The sequence below is a fragment of the Mizuhopecten yessoensis genome, unplaced genomic scaffold, assembly GCF_002113885.1.
Source record: "Mizuhopecten yessoensis strain PY_sf001 unplaced genomic scaffold, ASM211388v2 scaffold7479, whole genome shotgun sequence".
NCBI lineage: Eukaryota > Metazoa > Mollusca > Bivalvia > Pectinida > Pectinidae > Mizuhopecten > Mizuhopecten yessoensis.
The window spans coordinates 571675-580674 of NW_018407068.1; positions in this window are offsets into that span (position 1 = coordinate 571675).

Genomic DNA, 9000 nt, shown 5'->3' on the forward strand with positions numbered 1-9000 from the left:
TACCAAATCTGTATGAATATTTGGAAATAATTGTGTTCTAAATATATCCAAATGTATTTTATACTTACGAAACGAAGTTTTTTTAACTCTTTACATTCAAATCACTTATGGCTGTGCTGTGAAAATGTTGAAGCCTGTATACGTTATATTTAAAAGCGCGTGTCTGTGACCACAATGGTACAAGCTCCGTTACTTACTCGGGATATGTTTAGGCCAGTTACGGTTGAGTGACCACTGATTATTTGGTATTAAATAAGTGAGGAGTTAATTCAAACTAGCACTAAAACAATGTTTATCTATCCAAGCCAGGACAAATGTCAGATCTAACTTGCCACGAATTCGTACTATGGCGCTTTTAAAGAATATCTCTTTATATGTATAGAACACCCATTCTGAGGGTTGGATCACAATCTACACCTATTATCTGATGTACCGAGGTTGTAATGAGGAACAAAATACATTCCTTTCTGCAACATATTTCCACATAACAACTTCAGTTTACACAAAATCGTTTACATTTGCACGAGCTGACTATATTATGTAGAACACGTGGATACTGTAAGGGGTTGTGTACAGTCATCGTTCCAGGATTCCAACAACACCGTTTGTGTATCGAGTCGTCGTCTGTACGTACAGGCATTAATAAGAACAGATAAATGAACAGACTCACATTATTTGTTTTTCTTTTCTTTTTATAACACTCTTATGTGTGTAGCATATCATCGATATCTCGAGTCCAACTCACGGGTATAACAAAAAGCTGATATGTTGTAGATTTCCTCCTGAAAATTCTTGATTTCCAGTTCTTGGCGTGTTGCTGTTCGCTACCATTGCACAACGGATACTTCAAGACAAAATACAACTTATACAAGTCAGAGCAACCTTAATGGAATAAACCTAAAGATAACAAGTGCAAGTATTTCTCAAAATTATATGTTATTTAAGGAAGAAACAACATCAGTAAAACTGCACGTGAATTTATGTCTATAACGAATTTCCGATAGTTGAAATAAAATAAACAGAGATGTTGTATTTATCATGAAGATAGGTTCCACATTGAATGTAAACATTATTCCAACTACATTTTTCAATTTAATGGTGATGGTGTTTTATGTGTTCGTGACAAATGCATCTTTCCCTCGTGTAGAATAGTTGGATAAACCCAATGTCTAACTCGAACAAGGTCCGTTATATTTTAAAGGCTGAAGTGATTTACTCTGCGCAATCAAAATTTTATTGATTTCAAAGTCTGCATCTCAAAAGGACCGGTAACCAAACAGCCAATACAAATAACGGGATAGGTCCACCCCAAAAAAATGTTTTCAAACCACAAGTAACTGTCAAAAAAAGTATATCTGAATCATGATTGTTTATCGTTTATAAATGTCTTAAATGGGATTACAAGCAAGGCTGTGTGATCATTACTTTGAACTATTTCAGTAGTTATCAATATATGAGCTTATATCATGATGGAATGCACAACAAGGGAGTGGAATGGTTGACACCTCAGCCTTGGTCAAGTCATGTCAGTGGAAGGGTTGACACCGCAGCCTTGGTCATGTCATGTCAGAGGAAGGGTTGACACCACAGCCTTAGTTATGTCATGTCAGTGGAGGGTTGACACCGCAGCCTTGGTCATGTCATGTCAGTGGAAGGGTTGACGCCGCAGTCTTGGTCATGTCATGTCGGGAGTGGAATGGTTGACACCGCAGCCTTGCTCATGTCATGTCAGTGGTAGGGTTGACACCGCAGCCCTGGTCTGGTCATGTCAGGGGAAGGGTTGATACCGCAGCCTTGGCCATGTCATGTCAGAGGAAGGGTTGACCCCCCAGCCTTGGTTATGTCATGTCAGTAGAAGAGTTGACACCGCAGCCTTAGTCATGTCATGTCAGAGGAAGGGGTGACACCGCAGCCCTGGTCTGGTCATGTCAGTGGGAGGGTTGACACCGCAGCCGTGGTCATGTCATGTCAGGAGAAGGGTTGACACCGCATCCTTGGTCATGTCATGTCGGGAGTGGAATGGTTGACACCTCATCCTTGGTCAAGTCATGTCAGAGGAAGGGCTGACACCGCAACCTTGGTTATGTCATGTCAGTAGAATGGTTGACACCTCATCCTTGGTCAAGTCATGTCAGAGGAAGGGTTGACACCGCAGGCTTGGTCATGTCATGTCGGGAGTGGAATGGTTGACACCTCATCCTTGGTCAAGTCATGTCAGTCGAAGGGTTGACACCGCAACCTTTGTCATGTCATGTCAGTAGAATGGTTGACACCTCATCCTTGGTCAAGTCATGTCAGAGGAAGGGGTGAAACCGCAACCTTGGTCATGTAATGTCAGTAGAAGGGGTGACACCGCGGCCTTGGTCATGTCATGTCAGAGGAAGGGTTGACACCACAGCCTTGGTTATGTCATGTCAGTGGAGGGTTGACACCGCAGCCTTGGTCTGGTCATGTCAGTGGAAGGGTTGACACCGCAGCCTTGGTCATGTCATGTCAGTTTAAGTTGGATCTTAATTATTTGCTTGGAAATAAACATGCACGCTCTTGGCCAATTTCCAATAATACATGGGTATCAACCAATGATATTTATCGTCATATCACAGATATGACGGAATACGAAATATTATTAAGTTATATATTAACTTTCAAGATAGCAAGACTTTCGTCATTAACAATGTGTTGGAATATTGTTTTCTTACAGTGAGAGGTTTTGTGTTACAGCTATGATTTCATGAAATGTAGTTGATTATGAATTCATGATGATACAACATGTTTGATAACAGCATTAAATGTTGTTTTAGAACATGATTTATGTGACTATGATTTTAACAAGTTAAAAAGAAAAAGAAAGAATAGAGTTGCCCGAAGGGCAAGTGAGCTTATGCAGTACCGCGGCGTCCGTCGTCCGACGTCCGGCGTCAACTTTTCCCTTTAAAAGCCTTTATCTCCTGAACGACTGATTGGATTTTAACTAGATTTGATATGAACCATCCATTGGACCAGGAGCTCAATGGATTTGTGAAATAAGGGTGTGGCTCCCTAGGGGTTTAGTTAGGGGCCAAAAAGGGGAAAATTTAGAAAAGAAATAAAAATCTTCTTCTCCATTTCCAGAAATGCTAAAACCAAATACTACTCATAGTTGTAAAGGCCTTTGGGTGGTTTATAAAAATTGTGATTTTCATGAGCCTGACCCCCTAGGGGGCTGAGTTAGGGGCCGAAAAGGGGGGATTTCAAAAATCTTCTTCTCTAGTTACAAAAATGCCAGGATCAAATACTACCAATAGCTGTAAAAGCGTTTGGGTGGTTTATAAAAATTGTGATTTTCATGTCTACCAGGCCCTCCGTTTGCACCTGGTGAGGGGTGAAATTTAGTATAGTTTATATAGGAAATATACATAATAGGCCATATCTTCCAATGTTTTGAACGGAGTTTGCTCATATTTGACAGATATACTTGTGAGGGGAGGAAGGTCTGCTGTAATAATTTTTGTGACCCTGACCCACTAGGGGGCTGGGTTTGGGGTGAAAAAGGAGGCGAATTTCAAAAATCTTCTTCTGCAGTTCCAGAAATGCTAGTATCAAATACTACTCATAGTTGGAAAGGCCTTCGAGTGGTTTATATACTTTGTGATTTTCATGTGCCCCAGGTCCCTCGTTTCCCTTTGGGGAGGGGGAAAAGTTTGGTATTGTTTATATAGACAATTCGACAAATGAACAGCCATCACATACTTTTTATCTCCAACACAACTAATGTGCTAGTAATAGTAACAACCTTAATTCTTTATGAATTATAAAGTCTCCATAGTAACGCTTCCAAGTTCTTACCCTGCATGTCTGAAGTGGTTACAAATTGGCAATACAGAGCAAATGTAAATAGTGTGCCATGATTGCTTAAATAACCAGGTGAGTGATACAGGCCCCCTGGGCCTCTTGTTCTGTATATTTTCTATTTTATTGATCGACTCCAATCTTCTCGGTTGATGTGTACATGTACCGCGATAATAAAATATATTATATAATTTCCACTAAATGGATGGTGGTTCCTGACGGCGGTTCTTGCTGAGATAAACTGTTATATTGTTTGCCTATAGGATGTAGGATCCTGTCATCAAGACTGCAATTCGAACGAACTTAGTTAACATAGGGCAATTATGACTAAAGGAAAGATTAAGATGGAGACCAATGAAAAAGTACGAAGAGAATAGGACCAGGTGTTCTGGAAAGGTTTAAATTATAAGGTTGTTGTATTTTTTATCATTAATTGGCTATCTAATATATTACATTCGTATGTCTTTTCCGGCCCAGCAATATTTCAACCAAACTCGGCCTATATTCATAACATTACCACAATATTGGCCGACTTTTCCCCGATATTGGTCGACTTTCAACTCAGCCAATATGGAAAAATGCGCCAAATCGAGCGTACACTTCATTCGGAATTCGTCGTGATTGTTGGTTCTTTTTTACTTACTATCCCGTGTCAACACAATCAACAACAATGGACGTAATGGAGGAGTCGCTGATCAAGAGGGCAGGTGATAAACATGTTACATTGTTCTGTAGTAATCCTACTAATTAGGAATATGTTTTTACTTTTCAGAAGACCTATTGTTTAAATTTATGTATTCAAAATATTCACTGTTAATTAATAAAAGTGTCATAAATCAGCTGATATCATATTGGCCCAGTTATTAGGCCGAGGCCTGTGATATTGGCTTGGGCCAATATCACAGACATCGGCCTTATAATTAGGCCAATATGATATCAACCTGTCTTACACAAGTATATTTACTCTTATGTAATAGAAAATTTAACCTGTTGTATACTTAACGTATTCACTTTCAGTAAACTAATTATTTTACTTGAAAAGTACACCAGTGTATTTTTGTTGTACACATGTGAATTAACTCGTAGTTCACTAATGAGTACTTTTAGTACTCCAGTGTATTTTTGTCATACACTAGTGTATTTACTAGTAGTACACTAACATATCCAATAGTTGCATACTTTTTATTTACTCAATAGGCTATTTTGTATGTATACAATTATCATCATCATATAAAAGTCATCTATTACTTTTCCCCATTGTATTGCATGCACACGGCCCCACCAGCGTGTGTGACAACAGCTGTTGAGATACCTGATAAAGGAGGCATAATCACACGTTACGCACTGGCTTGATTGCACGAAACGAAACGCTATATTCTACCACAGTGGTTTTATTTCCGAATGGATAACTGCATACTTCAAGTCTCTAACATGAAACGGGATATTAAACACGTGCATTATTACATTTTGAACTTTGGATTCATATTAATTTATCCATTTGGTCCCGCAACTCCTTATTCCGGTAAATTGTCTATGAAAGGGTATAAACTTTCTCAAGGAAATCCCGTTCACATATGACATTATATAAAGTACTGATCCAATATGCAGATAATGATGTTGTGCTTACATTTTGCTGTATGATGGGAGATAACTCGTCTTTTCATAGGATGCAATTTTGTAGAAGGGGAGAAAACTCTACCGAAGATACCATATATATCTTATATTATATGGTGAAGGATAGGAGTACATGATAAAGGATATTGGTATATGGTAAAGGATATTAGAATATGGTAAAGGATAGGAGTATATGGTAAAGGATAGGAGTATATGGTAAAGGATAGGAGTATATGGTAAAGGATAGGAGTATATGTTAAAGGATATTGGTATATGGTAAAGGATAGGAGTATATGGTAAAGGATAGGATTATATGGTAAAGGATAGGAGTATATGGTAAAGGATATTAGTACATGATAAAGGATATTAGTATATGGTAAAGGATAGAAGTATAAGGTAAAAAGGATAGGAGTTTATGGTAAAGGATAGGAGTATATGGTAAAGGATAGGAGTATAAGGAAAGATATAAGGAAAGATATAACGAAAGTAGTTGTCGAAATATCAATGACTCAAAAATATCAGAGTTCATGACGTTTCAGCGTCTCCTCAGTTTTTGCTTGTGTCTTTTGCGGTCTCTTCGGTTTGTGGTGTTTGCTCAGCTTAGGATGTCTCCTCGGTTTGTGGTGTTTGCTCAGCTTAGGATGTCTCCTCAGAGACTGGTGTTTGCTCAGCTTAGGACGCCTCCTCATTTTCTGGTGTTTGCTCAGCTTAGGAAGTCTCCTCGGTTTCTGGTGTTTGCTCAGCTTAGGACGTCTCCTCAGTTTCTGGTGTTTGCTCAGCTTAGGGTGTCTCCTCGGTTTTTGGTGTTTGCTCAGCTTAGGATGTCTCCTCGGTTTCTTGTGTTTGCTCAGCTTATGATGTCTCCTCGGTTTCTGGTGTTTGCTCAGCTTAGGATGTCTCCTCAATTTCTGGTGTTTGCTCAGCTTAGGATGTCTCCTCGGTTTCTGGCGTATGCTCAGCTTAGGATGTCTCCTCGGTTTCTGGTGTTTGCTCAGCATAGGATGTTTCCTCAATTTCTGGTGTTTGCTCAGCTTAGGATGTCTCCTCAGTTTCTACCGTTGTCTTAAGGCATCTCTTCAGGTAATGGTATCGTCTTTTGGTTCTTATTTTGTACTTGTGATTTGAAATTACGCGGAAAAAATGTGGCATCCTCACATAGTTGTTTTTATAACAAATGACAATGAGTTTGATATCTTTATGCACCAAACGCATGAATCAAAAATGCATCGTTCTTGTCTTTACATTCACCGACCAGTCCCCCTCGAACTAATGCGAAAATAAATCTTTCATGATAATAAAGAGATTTACAGTGATTTTAGTTTAAATTTTATTTTATCCATCCGTTCCTTTTTTTGATACTAACATATCATAACATGTTTATTGCATCGAGGCACGTCTTTTCGGCAAATCATTAACATGATCATCTTACGGAATTCCGTTCTGCTCACAGGTAAATGAACATGTTTCAGTACAATGCGTTTGGTAGAATCAGTTGGTCTTGCTCTTTGATAGAAATTCGATTATGAAACACGAGCGGTTTAATCAGATATAAAAAAAAATATATAAAGACTTTTTAAATAAAGAAATTTAAATAGTCAAATACAATCATGTATTTGTTGTTTATTTACTGAACCGATGAATAGTTCCCACCTTTAAGCTGATATTTGACAAGTATCCTGAAAAACAACCCATGAAAATTTGAAAAAGAAGTATAGAAAATACATATTCATATTTGGAATGTCCAGTTCTATTCCAAACATTATGTATATACAGAATATACACCCCCGTATGACCATTAAGAATGATTGACACAACGTGGACTTAATAACAAACAGGGGTTGTGGTTTGATATCATACAATAAGCAGTGTCTGTTACATACGTAAAGTAGACCGTCGTTAGATTACCACTAACCACGAGCCAGTCACACCAGCTATCATATATCAGTGTTTCTAACATACGTGTGGTAGGCAGTCGTTACCACTTACCACGAACTAGTCGCACCAGCTATGATATATCAGTGTATGTTGCATACGTGTGGTAGACAGTCGTTAAATTACCACTTACCACGAACTAGTCGCACCAGCTATGATATATCAATGTCTGTTACATACGTGTGGTAGACAGTCGTTAAATTACCACTTACCACGAACCAGTCACACAAGCTATGCTAAATCAGTGTCTGTTACAAACGTGTGGTGGACAGTCGTTATCACTTACCACGAACCAGTCACACAAGCTATGGTATATCAGTGTCTGTTACATACGTGTGGTGGACAGTCGTTATCACTTACCACAAACCAGTCACACCAACTATTATATATCAGTGTCTTTTATACACGTGTGGTAGACAGTCTTAAAATTACCTCGAACCAGTCACATCAGCTATGCTAGATCAGTACCTGTTACATACGTATAGTAGACAGTTGTAACCACGAACTAGTCACACCAGCTATGTTATATCAGTGTCTGTTGCATACGTGTGGTAGACAGTCGTTAAATTACCACTTACCACGAACCAGTCACACCAACTATTATATATCAGTGTCTTTTATACACGTGTGGTAGACAGTCTTAAAATTACCTCGAACCAGTTACAACAGCTATGATCTATCAGTGTCTGTTACATACGTGTGGTAGACAGTCGTTAAATTACCACTTACCTCGAACCAGTCACATCAGCTATGATCTATCAGTGTCTCTTACATACGTGTGGTAGACAGTCCTTAAATTACCACTTACCACGAACCTGTCACACCAGCTATGATCTATCAGTGTATGTTACATACGTGTATTAGACAGTTGTAACCACGAACCAGTCACACCAGCTATGCTAGATCAGTACCTGTTACATACGTGTAGTAGACAGTTGTATCCACGAACCAGTCACACCAGCTATGATCTATCAGTGTATGTTACATACGTGTATAGACAGTCGTTAAATTCCCACTTACCACGAACCTGTCACACCAGCTATGATCTATCAGTGTATGTTACATACTTGTATTAGACAGTTGTAACCACGAACCAGTCACACCAGCTATGAGCTATCAGTGTCTGTTGCATACGTGTGGTAGACAGTCCTTAAATTACCACTTACCACGACCCTGTCACACCAGCTATGATCTATCAGTGTCTGTTACATACGTGTATTAGACAGTTGTAACCACGAACCAGTCACATCAGCTATGCTAGATCAGTACCTGTTACATACGTGTAGTAGACAGTTGTAACCACGAACCAGTCACATCAGCTATGCTAGATCAGTACCTGTTACATACGTGTGGTAGACATTCGTTAAATTACCACTTACCACGAACCTGTCACACCAGCTATGATCTATCATTGTCTGTTACATGCGTGTGGTAGACAGTCGTTAAATTACCACGTACCACGAACTAATCACACCAACTATGATATATCAGTGTCTGTTACATACGTTTCGTAGACAGTTGTTAAATTACCACTTTCCACGAACCAGTCCCACCAGCTATGATATATCAGTGTATGTTACATACGTCTCGTAGACAATCGTTAAATTACCACTTACCACGAACCAG